Below are 14,465 nucleotides of genomic sequence, written 5' to 3'. Positions count from 1 at the left end.
GACGGTAAATTACAGCATCATCTGCGAACAACCTAAGAGAACTGCTCAGATTGTCACCCAGGTCATTTATATAGATCAGGAACAGCAGAGGTCCCAGGACGCTTCCCTGGGGAACACCTGATGTCAGTTCAGTTTTACTCGATGATTTGCCGTCTATTACTACGAACTGCGACCTTGCTGACAGGAAATCACGAATCCAGTCGCCCAACTGAGACGATACCCCATAGGCCCGCACCTTGATTAGAAGTCGTTTGTGAGGAACGGTGTCAAAAGCTTTCCGGAAATCTAGAAATACGGAATCAACTTGAGATCCCCTGTCGATAGCGGCCATTACTTCGTGCGAATAAATAGCTAGCTGCGTTGCACAAGAACGATGTTTTCGGCGCGTTTCTCACCAGGTTACTGGCAGCGCAGCAAGGCAGTACGGCGCTGGTACCCTGGAAGAGACAACAGTGCCGGCAACCATCCTACATATCAGCGGGTTCAACAAGCAACTTTCGTCCTAAGTGTAGCTGTGTCACAGACTGTCACTGAAACTTTGAACCTTGAAAACTGTTTGCTATTAAGGAGCGTGCTTCCAATTATTAAAGACCAGTTGACTAGGCGTATGTCACTCAATACAGAAATGTCAAATATTACGAATTTTTCGTAACTGTCACGAATTTATAACATCTTAATTAAGGAGTTACGTGAAGTTTCTAGAAAATTACGAAAATAAACTTCTCACAATTTGATGTTTGAAACTAATCAGGACAAGTCCTGCTTATATTTCGCTAATCACATGCTTTTGAAATGTATTCTATTTTGTTACGATTTCCTTGCCCTCCCGGTTAGCCGCGCGATCTAACGCATTGCTTTCCGGGCGGGATGGCGTGCCGGTCCCCGGCACGAATTGGCCCGGCGGATGAGTGTCGAGGTCCGGTGTCCCGGCCAGTCTGTGGATGGTTTTTAAGGCGGTTTTCTATCTTACTTGGCGAATGCGGCTTGGTTCCCCTACTTCCGCCTCAGTTACACTATGTCGCCGATTGCTGCGCTATCACTTTCTCCACGTAAGCGTACACCATAATTACTCTACCACGCAAAAATTGGGGTTAAGCTCGTCTGGTGTGAGACGTTCCCGGGGAGGTGAAGGGGGGGGGGCTACTGGGGTTCGAACCGCACGATAACCCTGGGTTCGGTGTGGGGCGGCATTGGGGTGCGTGGACTGCTGTAGCCTGTTGTGGAGTTGTGTACCACTGCGGGCTACGGCGTGGACGAAGCTTCTCCGTCGTTTCTACGTCCCCAGTTCTATACAATACAATACAATACAATGATTCGAACGTAGTTTCCTTGACCTTAGAGACAGTGTTGAAAAATAAAATTACGTATCCGTCTCACTTTCAAGTGCCATGCAGCATTCAATGAAAGTTACTTGGGCTGCCATAATAATGTGTTACTTTATTTTCGAAATCAACTCGTATTTCGCTTGTTTTCCCCAGTAATATTTTTTTTGTAATGCCTGGTCTTTCGTATGAGTAATTTTTTTTGAAATTCAGTAGTTTTTTTCCGATAGTTGGTACATGTTCTATGGATTTCTTTGAAGATTGCGTGCGTAATGTACTTAAGCAGGGATTACAGACATTTAATTTGCCCATTTTTAGCTTGTGGTATCAAAACGAAAGAGCAAGGAAACATCGAGAAGTGAATAAATGTACGTCGTGTGACTAGGGCCTCCCGTCGGGTAGACCGTTCGCCGGGTACAAGTCTTTCGGCTTGACACCACTTCGGCGAGTTCTGCGTTGATGGGGATGAAATGATGATGATTAGAACAACACAACACCCAGTCCCTGAGTAGAGAAAATCTCCGACCCAGCCCGTAATCGAACCCGGGCCCATAGGATTGACATGCTGTCGTGCTGACCACCCAGCTACCGGGGGCGGACATCAAGAAGTAATTGCGGTGTTGAGTACGTTCAAGAATGGGATGTATATGAGAAAACTATAATATAGAAGAATAAATATTTGCTGTTGCCTTATCGCAGGCATTACGAACATATGTGCCTATTGAATTTCGAGATGCGACTGCAGCCGACGCTGTTGTTATTCCGTTATTATAGGGGACACACAGGGATGCTTAGGTTCGATTACTGTTGTGCACGAAGCCACCCTTCGACCACAGTTCAAATGGCTCTGAGCACTATGGGACATAACTGCTGTGTTCATCAGTCCTCTAGAACTGAGAACTACTTAAATGTAACTAACCTAAGGACATCACACACATCCACGCCCGAGGCAGGATTCGAACCTGCGACCGTAGCGGTCGCGCGGTTCCGGACTGTAGCGCCTAGAACCGCATGGCCATTCCGGCCGTCTCGACCTTAGTCACATACATCTGGCAAAGTACTATTTTGTACTGTTAAGCCGTGTTCTGAAACCAACGATCACTTCCTGGACCTGCCAACAGAAGTTGTCAATGTGGCAAGTTTCGTAAGTCGCTGGACTCGTCTTCGGGAGACGCGGAGCGTGAATTCGAATACAGCTATTTTGACATGGTTCCCTTTAAGGCACTTGAATCGAATGTGCAGTTCCTCCAATAATGTCGCTGACAGTTTCTTTCATCGTTCTCGTCCGACTGTCCTGCTGTCTCAGCTAGTGGTCCGTTTCTGACTGGCCTGTGACGTCGACGCTACCTTAATCGCTAACATTATTGCCTTCCTCGTGATGTACGGGCAACGAGTCGTAATCTACGTGACTGACGTACGTTGAAGTGCGTCATCGTCCCTGGCACGCATGACCGAATACGGAGTCGAGTGAATGGCTTTGGTGCGCTTGTGATTGGGGATGTTAATGGGGAGTGAAATGTCACGCGTGACTGGTGTCAAGCGTAAGCGCGAGTCGAGAGGATGCAGGTGCCGGTGGCTGGCGGCAGCTAGATGGCGCCGGCGGCGTGAGAGCGGCGTGTAGCGGGCAGGTGACTCCACGCCGCTGGTGGTCCGCGGCGGCGCCTCCGGAACTGGGCGTCACGCATCTCGCCGGCCGACGCCGCTTCCCACGGAAGCTGTGACGCAGGTGCGGGCCTGAAGAGTGGCGCCTGATCCATCACCTGCGCTGGCGCTCGTATGCGCGCTCTTCCGTGACACCGGTCCGACGCCCTCGCCGGCAGCTCTGTGTGGGTTGTTTGACCGCTGAGTCAGAACCAGGTTACAAATTGCAGTACACTGCTTGACAATTGCTGTGGAGGAACTGACACTTGCTAAGGAACAACTGCCAGTTGCTACGGAACAGCCGACAATTGCTACGAAACGCCCGACCAGTGATAGTAAAAGGAGACGTACACGGCGGGATGTGTTAATTGCAGCGAAGTCAGTGCCGAACGCTTTGTCTGTAAGACATCATTTGAGTGCTTACGAACGTGGACGGGCAATCGGACGAGTCGAAGCCGCTCAAAGTGTCACTACTATACTCACAATAATCGGTGTTACCAAAAGTGTCAGCTTGCTGTTAAAAAAGGACACTGAAGGTAGAAATGCTATGGGAAAGCATGCCGGTGGTCTTAGACGGACCACCACTCCGGATGAGGGCCGATTCGAAACCCTGTTGGCGACATCTCACTCCTAGGCAGATCTCAGCAGATCTTACAAGCGCCAATGGTACACATGTCTCTGTTAAAACCATTTCGCCACGATTAAGTTAGGCTGGTTTGTACGGTCGGAAGCCTGTTAAATGCTTCCCATTACAACCACCCCATCGTCAACAAAAAGTTCGTCGGTGTACGGAGGATGCTGATTATGGTCAACAAAAGTGGTTCAGAATGATGTTTTCTGACGAATACAGCTTCACTGTGGAAAGAGATTTTGCCGAGGTAACGCGTTACATACCGCAGAATGTTCGTGGGTGACATCAGTAAGGCCTAGGCGTTACGGCGTGAGCCGGAATTACGCATAGTGGCCGAACACCTCTGCATATTGCCACGTGCTGTGCTGTTACAGCACAGTGGTATTGCAGGAAGATTATTGTGGATCATGTCCGTCTGTTTATGTGTGCGGTAGATCCCAACTTTCTGTTTATGGACGACAGTGCCCGGCTACACAGACAGCTATGGTTCAAAAAATGGCTCTGAGCACTATGGGACTTAACATCTGTGGTCATCAGTCCCCTAGAACTTAGAACTACTTAAACCTAACTAACCTAAGGACATCACACACATCCATGCCCGAGACAGGATTCGAATCTGCGACCGTAGCAGTCGCGCGGTTCCGGACTGAGCGCCTAGAACCGCTAGACCACCGCGCCGGCGACAGCTAAGGTGTCGGACACTAGAAAGTAAAGATATCGAGCCAGCCGGAATGGCCGAGCGGTTCTAGGCGCTACAGTCTGGAACCGCGCGACCGCTACGGTCGCAGGTTCGAATCCTGCCTCGGGCATGGATGTGTGTGATATCCTTAGGTTAGCTAGGTTTAAGTAGTTCTAAGTTCTAGGGGACTGATGACGTCATAAATTAAGTCCCGTAGTGCTCAGAGCCATTTGAACCAAAGATATCGAACGTGTAGAATGGCTTGTATACTTGTCTGACCAAAACCCAACAGAGCATGCCTGGAGTGCTCTTGCGAACGTGTTTCTCAACGAACAACCTCCCCCCCCCCCCCTCCCCGCCCCGAACCGTGCAAGAACTGAGAACCGCTGTGAGAGAGGAGTGTGACAATATTCTTCGAAAACTCCTCAACGCTTTGGTAGCCAGCGTAAATAATAGGTGCTAATTGTACATTAGCGCCAGAGGAAGTCATATCTCTTACTGAGAGTCCGATATAGACCTGTGATAAGCATGAATGTTATTTTTTCTGTTATCCTGCTTCCCTTGAGCTGAAATCTGTGCTATTTTTCGTTATCAATATACCACTCCAGCTCTCTTACTTATATGATGTGTTTCACGTCGTCCACCATTGCCTGTGACTATTCCTGTCCAGCAATATCTCTGTTCTTCAACAATTTTGAAGCGGTGTATATTCACGCCCCTAAGCCAAGGAATCTTCGATGTTTACTGTGCGTCACGACACGTCCTCTCGGCAGAGGCAATACGAAAATCCGCTCGATCATAGTTGCCGGTCGTCCGTACGGAACCGAGACTCCACGTGGGCGCTGTTAGAAAGAGCGCCCTGACACCAGCATATTAAAAGCTTCAAGGAGACCTCACTGCACTCGACACCTGGCATCTTTTGAAGACAGGCAGACCTACTGCTCGTCTGATCACACTACATGACTTCAGTCTATTGTCGATCATCCATGTCAAAAATGGTTCAAATGGCTTTGAGCACTATGGGACTTAACTGCTGAGGTCATCAGTCCCCTAGAACTTACAACTACTTAAACCTAACTAATCTAAGGACATCACACACATCCATGCCCGAGGCAGGATTCGAACCTGCGACCGTAGCGGTCGCGCGGTTCCAGACTGTAGCGCCTAGAACCGCTCGGCCACTCCGGCCGGCGATCATCCGTGTCGTTTGGCACATTGCAGACGTATATTCTTATGTACCGAGCAATCGCCTTGCGCGAGGTACTAGGCCCAAATATGCATCGCACGTAGTTCCCTTCGCCGTGTTTACCCAGGAAGTGGTTGAGATGAATCTGCATTCACTGACAGCAGCGATTTCTGTCTGTTTGAAACCTATTTTCAGCGACAAGATGTAAAAATCGTCTCTGGTCCTTATGGGTCAGTATCTTTTTACGAAAACTCTTTTTACGCCACGTTACATGGATCCAGGCAGTCCGACTTGGTACATTAACATTGGTACAGGCAACTTCATTCACGAAGTACTCATGCACAAGTCCACCAAGCACGATAGGTCGCTCCATCTTATTGTGCTAATTCCGTACAGCCGATCTGCGCATACACACCAATTCACTGCCTTCACATAAGACAACGGTTGAGGGCCACACTGACTGGCTGGTTCCAGTTCTGCAAAATCTACGGCGTTCCTAAGGAGCAGTGTGCTCTGTTAAAGGAATGACTAATAGGTTTTCCAGTAATTTTAGAACATAAGCCTATCGAAAAGCCGGGTTTGAGTAGCAGCTTCCGTATGTGGTCTTCCCCAGCGGTTAGCGCACGGAACGATAACAAGGAATGTGATGGTCTCACATGGCTATACACGATTCACAGTGGCTCCTGTAGGGTACATCAGGCTTTCCAGTATAGCTTGCGATAGGTTATGAAATTCACTGTGAAATTGCGACGTCGTTTACAGCTTTCAGAGAGACAGACGGGAACACCGCACACACGCGCCTTTCAGCGTAATAAATCGCATTCCTTCCATTTACGGCCCTCGGAGTAACCTCGCATCCTTATTGTGTGGCTGTTGTACTATAAAGCCGGTTCCCTTCTGAGAGGAGCTAGGGTTCGTCGTAAACACCGAAGTAGGGCAGAGGAAAGGCAGAAGCAGCGGGAAATTTCTCGTTCGTCGCCATTTATCGTGCAATAATAGCGCAGCTACGTAGCATCGTTAAGACCCGCTACAGCTAGAATCGCGTAATGGCGTGACGTCGCCGCGGAATGTTGTGCCCATATTGTGTGCTGTGTGCTTACCCTGTACATTCAGTTTGTGGCACCGCTACGCCACACGTCGTCCCAGAAAACGAGATCACTGGTTGCCAGCGAATAGTTGGGCTATTCTTCATTCCACAATGAGTGCTTGTCCGTTCGCGGGCAACTGATAGAATATACCACACTGCCACCTACTATTGTTTTATGTAATACACTGACAACGCTAAAAACGAGTATTATTGTGATACAAGTTTATAAAACAGAATTCATTAATGAACGTCTTTCATATTCTCTGCAGAAAAATCTGTATCTGCAACAATAAATGCTTCTCTACAGGTAGTAAAAGTCTCGGTTGTTTCCTTTGAAAGTGCGCGGCCGATTTCCTTCCCCATCCTTCCCCAATCCGAATTTGTGCTCCATCTTTAATGACCTCGTTGTCGACGGGACTTTAGACACTAATCTCCTCCTCCAGTAAAAGTCTCACTATAATTTCTGAACAGAAAAGAAAATTGTGTTGTGTTCGAAAACTGTCGAGTGATTTTGTCTCTCAATGGCTTGTCAGCTCTGTTATTGTCTCTAACATATTTATCTGAACTGGTTAAAATTTTTATGCGAGTCCTTCAAATGTACAGTATTTCGTTCGACTTCAGTATGGTACAAATGCACAAATTAAAACAACTGCTGCTTTACATACTGTAACGTGTCGAAAATTTAGTTAGTCTCTCTTACAGCATGATTAGCGCACTGATAGTATATTTGACATTTATTTGAAAATTTCGCCACTTTTGTTTTGTAGTAGTTTTGAACAAGAGTTAACCATGAACAAGAGATGAGAGCATATGCACTGAACAATATATCGGAATGATGAAGAACAAGATAAATCCTAATAACAAAACAAAACAGGTAATTAGAACGGTTGTGAAACCGAAGATTCACATTTTAAGGTAGGTAAAAATAATGGAAAGCTCTTTCACAACTAGGAGAGAGATCTGTTTGTTGTTGATATACGTGCCTGAGTACAGATTGCAGCACAGTTCTGATTTTGACGGAACGCTTCAAGGCTGTCTACAGGGATTCTTACCCTGTCTGTTTTTAATTTTTCTTATCACGATTCTGGGGAAATTTTCAAAACCATTTTTTTTTCAAATTATCCGTGCTCCGACAGGTACAGACAGACTGAGTGAATTATAAAAGTGAGTGATCTCCACCTAATTTGAAAAGAGACTGTATCAATCGGGTCAAGTTAAAATATCCGTCACCTTTCAGTTGTCTTGTTCGCTAGTCAAGTAAGATGGAAACTGGACGCTGAGGCTTGCAAATACAAAGAAATTGATCAATTGCGTAAGAAGGAGAGGGGCAACTGAGCTTGCTCAGCGAGGCATGCCGACAGTCACCGTAAATAACCTGAGGACTGGGCGGATATCTGAAAGCGTCTCTTGCTGATATATTAAATAATATCCTCTCGACTTTCAGCCAGAGGAGATGCAACTATCTATCCTCGAGCTCACACAACGGTCCATAGATGATGTGAGGTGTGTGAAAAGGGTCCTTGTCGTCTTGGAACATAGCGTCACCATTGGGGAACGAACACTGTACCACGAGGTGGTCCTGATCGGCGCAAATTGTCACATAATCCTTGGAAGTAATGCGATCTTGCAGGGTAACAATAGGGACCATGGAGTACCACGATATGGCTGCCCAAACCAGACCGAATTATCGTGTTTCACTCTTGGGATGTAAACTGTGCTAGGCATTGTAAAGAGTGTGGAATAAGACTCATCCGACCAAATGACACTTGTCGATTGCTCCATAGTCTACGTTTTATGTCTTCCGCAACATGTTTTCTGTTTAGGACATTTTCATCACTGACGTGTGATTTTGGTATTCCAGCTCGCCAAGCAGTGTCCCACTTAAAACGCTCCCTCCAGATTGTTTTGGTGCTGACAGGGTACGCGAGTGTGACATTCAGTTCTGCAGTGACTGTTGCTGCTGTCGTCCTCTTTATTTTTCGTCACAAACCTCTTCAGTGACCATCCGTCACGATCGCTCAAAACACACCTCCGTCTGGGTTGTGACTTACGAGATGATCTTTTTTCACTTTCGCTGTATGTGGTATTTATCTTCGACACAGTACCTCTCGAAACATCCAACACTTCGGCTATCTTGGTTACGGAAGCATCCACCATACGAACACCAACAGTTTGCCCACGTTCCAGTGCATTGAGATCCGGAAAACGCAGTCACAACTACAGAGAACACTCTTCTGACCACGACTGAGGCTTGCAACGTATAGAAGACATTGCACAGGTGTCGTTCGTGGTCAAAAACATGAGTGAAACCTGCATCATAGGTTCTCATTTTTGTCCCTCCCCTTTCTCCCACCTGTATTACGCAGAATGAAAACATATGGCCATTTCGCATTTTCTGTGAATTGTTCTACTTTTTTCCTCTCTTGATTGTGATGGTAGTGACAGATTTTTGGCCAGTGATTTTACGAGATTTGATTTGGCTTGAAAACCGAGAGGACCTTATTATCACACCCAGTTCGAAAGAGTCCGAGGACACAGTCCGGTGTCTTTCATTGTTGCACCAGTTGTAGACCCGGTCTCTAAATTTTCTGCGACTCTCTGGTGGGCAGGCATTTGGGTGGCTCTAATCACCCTCTACCTCTCAACAACTCTAAGGCACAGAACCTCTACTGCGGTGACACTACTATGTAAACTATGCGCAAGGATATGAACGCAGATGACCATAAAAGGTGACCTTGTGTATTGTCACTGAAGACGACACATTGTCCTTCTCACTACAAGACCATTTCTGTTTATCTGCTCTGCATAGTAACTAACAGTTCTTGATAAAACTTTACGTAGTTTTCGTGTTAGATTTCTTAGTGTTTTCTTGATCGTTTAGAACAGAAAGCGCCCTAAAACCGTCTTTTGTTTCTTTCGCGGCCGTTAGCCACTAGTCACTTGAATCAGCAGTTGTCTTGTGACAGCCAGAGCGAGAGCACCAGCAGCAGCGAGTACTGTTTGTATAAAGCGTTTTTGTACTTATTTGCTGCGCTTAGCTTTTAAATAGTTTTTCTGGGAAAACCTAGCGTAGTTTTCGCGTCTCGTATTTCAGTGAGTGTTTCTTGATTATCAGAGTAGCTCATCAGAAGATTATCTTGGGAATTTGTCACCGTATAGAGTAGGGTAAACATAGTCATGTGTAGGGACTGTGGTTGTTGTGAGCGGACGCAAGGAGAATTGGCCACTCTTCGGGGGCAGGTGGAGGCTTTGTCTGCTAGGCTCATCGAGCTCGAGGCGCAGGCGTCGGCTCGTAGTGGCGTTGGGGCAACTGTGGTGAGACCTATGCCTACTTCGGTGGCCTTGGAATCACATGGAACCCCTGATGTCGCTGCGTCTTCCGGCAGTGAGCATCTTACCGGTCAGCCATCACTCCAGGGTGAATGGCGGACAGTGGTGGGCTCGCGCGTGCCTGGCCGAAAGGCAAAGGTGGGATCTGGCCGCGTGGCAGCTGCCTTACCCCTTTCCAACAGGTACGGGGTGCTTCCTAGTGGTGATGACATCGTTTCCGAGCCACCACAGGATGCCTCGCCTGTTGGGCCAGTGGCCGATTCTCCGGCAAGGTCCCGACAGTCACAGAGGGCGGGCCTATTAGTTATAGGGAGCTCCAACGTTAGGCGGGTTATGGAGCCCCTCAGGAAAACAGCGGGTAGGTCGGGGAAGAATGCCAGTGTGCACTCGGTGTGCTTGCCGGTGGGTCTCGTCCGTAATGTGGAGGAGGCCCTTCCGGCAGCTATTGAACGCACTGGGTGTGACCGGCTGCAGATAGTAGCACATGTCGGAACCAATGACGCCTGCCGCTTGGGTTCTGAGGCCATCCTTGGTTCCTTCCGGCGGCTGGCTGATTTGGTGAAGACAACCAGCATCGCACGCGGAGTGCAAGCTGAGCTTAATATCTGCAGCATAGTGCCCAGAGTCGATCGCGGTCCTCTGGTTTGGAGCCGTGTGGAGGGTCTAAACCAGAGGCTCAGACGACTCTGCGACTATAATGGTTGCAAATTCATCGACCTCCGTTATTGGGTGGAGAACTGTAGGGCCCCCCTAGACAGGTCAGGCGTGCACTACACACCGGAAGCAGCTACTAGGGTAGCAGAGTACGTGTGGCGTGCACACGGGGGTTTTTTAGGTTAGAGGGACCCCCCCCCCCCCCCCCTGGGCGAAACGATAAAATACCTGACGGCTTACCAGAGAGGACATTATCATCGTTGATAAAGAACGTCCGTCCTCAGAGACCAAAAACAGGAAAAGTTAACGTAATATTGGTAAACTGCAGGAGTATCCAGGGCAAGGTTCCTGAATTAGTATCTCTTATTGAAGGAAATAGTGCGCATATAGTATTAGGAACGGAAAGTTGGTTAAAACCGGAAGTGAACAGTAACGAAATCCTAGACACAGAATGGAATATATACCGCAAGGATAGGATAAACGCCAATGGTGGAGGAGTATTTATAGCAGTAAAGAATTCAATAATATCCAGTGAAGTTATTAGCGAATGCGAATGTGAAATAATCTGGGTTAAGTTAAGTATCAAAGGTGGGTCAGATATGATAGTCGGATGCTTCTATAGACCACCTGCATCAGCAACCGTAGTAGTTGAGCGCCTCAGAGAGAACCTGCAGAACGTCGTGAAGAAGTTTCGTGATCATACTATTGTAATAGGGGGAGACTTCAATCTACCAGGTATAGAATGGGATAGTCACACAATCAGAACTGGAGCCAGGGACAGAGACTCTTGTGACATTATCCTGACTGCCTTGTCCGAGAATTACTTCGAGCAGATAGTTAGAGAACCAACTCGTGCAGCTAACGTTTTAGACCTCATAGCAACAAATAGACCGGAACTTTTCGACTCCGTGAATGTAGAAGAGGGTATCAGTGATCATAAGTCAGTGGTTGCATCAATGACTACAAGTGTAATAAGAAATGCCAAGAAAGGAAGGAAAATATATTTGCTTAACAAGAGTGATAGGGCACAAATCGCAGAATATCTGAGTGACCACCATCAAACGTTCATTTCTGAGGAAGAGGATGTGGAACAAAAATGGAAAAAATTCAGAAACATCGTCCAGTACGCCTTAGATAAGTTCGTACCGACTAAGGTCCAAAGCGAGGGGGAAAATCCACCGTGGTATAACAATCATGTACGAAAGGTACTACGGAAACAAAGAAAGCTTCATCATAGGTTTAAGAGTAGTCGAATCATAGCTGATAAGGAAAAGCTGAACGAAGCGAAAAAGAGCGTAAAGAGAGCAATGAGAGAAGCATTCAACGAATTCGAACATAAAACATTGGCAAACAATCTAAACAAGAACCCTAAAAAGTTTTGGTCATATGTAAAATCGGTAAGCGGATCTAAATCCCCTATTCAGTCACTCGTTGACCACGATGGCACCGAAACAGAGGACGACCGAAGAAAGGCAGAAATACTGAATTCAGTGTTTCGAAACTGTTTCACTGCGGAAAATCGTAACACGGTCCCTGACTTCAGCCGTCGCACGGACGCCAAAATGGAAAATATTGAAATAAACGATATCGGAATTGAAAAACAACTGCCATCACTTAGTAGCGGAAAAGCATCCGGACCAGACGAGATACCCTTAAGATTCTACAGTGATTATGCTAAAGAACTTGCCCCCTTTCTATCAGCAATTTATCGTAGATCGCTGGAAGAACGTAAAGTACCTAGCGACTGGAAGAAAGCGCAGGTCGTTCCCATTTTCAAGAAAGGTCGTAAATCAGATGCGAATAATTATAGGCCTATTTCGCTTACGTCAATATGTTGTAGAATAATGGAACATGTTTTGTGTTCTCGTATTATGACGTTCTTAGATAATACAAATCTCCTTCATCATAACCAACATGGATTCCGCAAACAGAGATCATGTGAAACTCAGCTCGCCCTATTTGCCCAAGAAATTCACAGTGCCGTAGACACTGGCGAGCAAATTGATGCCGTATTCCTGGACTTCAGGAAGGCATTTGATACGTTTCCGCACTTACGTTTAGTGAAAAAAATACGAGCTTACGGAATATCGGACCAGGTTTGTGATTGGATTCAGGATTTCCTAGAAGAAAGAACACAACATGTCATTCTTAACGGTTCAAAATCTGCAGATGTAGAGGTAATATCGGGAGTACCGCAGGGAAGCGTGATAGGACCTTTATTGTTTGCAATATACATAAATGACTTAGTTGACAACATCGGTAGCTCCGTGAGGCTATTTGCAGATGACACGGTTGTCTACAAGAAAGTAGCAACATCAGAAGACTCGTACGTACTCCAGGAGGACCTGCAGAGGATTAATGCATGGTGCGACAGCTGGCAGCTTTCCCTAAACGTAGATAAATGTAATATAATGCGCATACATAGGGGCAGAAATCCATTCCAGTACGATTATGCCATAGGTGGTAAATCATTGGAAGCGGTAACGACCGTAAAATACTTAGGAGTTACTATCCGGAGCGATCTGAAGTGGAATGATCACATAAAACAAATAGTGGGAAAAGCAGGCGCCAGGTTGAGATTCATAGGAAGAATTCTAAGAAAATGTGACTCATCGACGAAAGAAGTAGCTTACAAAACGCTTGTTCGTCCGATTCTTGAGTATTGCTCATCAGTATGGGACCCTTACCAGGTTGGATTAATAGAAGAGATAGACATGATCCAGCGAAAAGCAGCGCGATTCGTCATGGGGACATTTAGTCAGCGCGAGAGCGTTACGGAGATGCTGAACAAGCTCCAGTGGCGGACACTTCAAGAAAGGCGTTACGCAATACGGAGAGGTTTATTATCGAAATTACGAGAGAGCACATTCCGGGAAGAGATGGGCACCATATTACTACCGCCCACATATATCTCGCGTAATGATCACAACGAAAAGATCCGAGAAATTAGAGCAAATACGGAGACTTACAAGCAGTCGTTCTTCCCACGCACAATTCGTGAATGGAACAGGGAAGGGGGGATCAGATAGTGGTACAATAAGTACCCTCCGCCACACACCGTAAGGTGGCTCGCGGAGTATAGATGTAGATAGATGTAGATAGTTACTCCGTCCGCCCCCGGTAGCTGAATGTTCGCGCGACAGAATGTTAATCCTAAGGGCCCGGGTTCGATTCCCCGCTGGGTTGGAGATTTTCCCCACTCAGGGACTCGGTGCTGTGTTGTCCTAATCATCATCATTTCATCCCCATCGACGCGCAAGTCGTCGGAGTGGCGTCAAATCGAAAGACTTGCACCCGGCGAACGTTCTACCCGACGGGAGGCCCAAGTCACATGACATTTCCATTTTATTTCCTGTTATCTGCCACATAAGTAAATAAAATAATTAAAGGTGATCACGGTATCTTGTGAACTTGAGTGAAAGAAGGAGTTAACTATCATGACAGATTCATTGATAAAAAACACATGTGGCATGTGGTTCAACATAACTTCATGATTATATGCTATCCAATGTTCGTTCAGTAGAATGATCTGATTCGCGGATGGCAAAGATGAACCAAGGGTGATGACTCCACTTCAACCGCGGCTTTAAAGTTATAACGCTGTCTGACGGTGATCAATACGACTGACAGTGATTGTGAATGAACCCTCAAACAGACTACTCTAAAGCCCTTGGACTGGAAAACGACTACTGCTTTTCGCCAAAGAGCAGATACTGCTCTTGGTCTTGGCGAAAACAGAAGACTGAGGAACCCTGCTGAAACACTGACTGCACCTCACTTCGCCCGGGAACAATTGCTGCTCTCACAATCCTGTGCAACTTCTGTGAAAGAAGTTGTGCATTTCTGCTCTGGCTACAGGGAGAATGCATTTGAATTCCACTTCTGTGTGTCCAGTGACTCCCTTTGGTTCGGGCTGCGACCTCTTATGACGGCCA

General features: G+C 46.8%; 1 protein-coding gene across 1 annotated transcript in view; it reads left to right on the top strand.

Annotated features, from left to right (window-relative positions):
* The window catches only part of LOC124594140 (transcription factor hamlet-like), a 212,804-nt gene that overhangs the window by 109,465 nt on the left and 88,874 nt on the right, over positions 1-14,465 (top strand). The gene's annotated exons all lie outside the window — the stretch shown is intronic.

This window comes from Schistocerca americana, chromosome 2, assembly GCF_021461395.2.
Source record: "Schistocerca americana isolate TAMUIC-IGC-003095 chromosome 2, iqSchAmer2.1, whole genome shotgun sequence".
In the NCBI taxonomy this organism is placed as follows: Eukaryota; Metazoa; Arthropoda; class Insecta; order Orthoptera; family Acrididae; genus Schistocerca; species Schistocerca americana.
The sequence above is the reverse complement of the archived record's forward strand: the minus strand, read 5'-3'. Positions and strand labels throughout refer to the sequence as shown.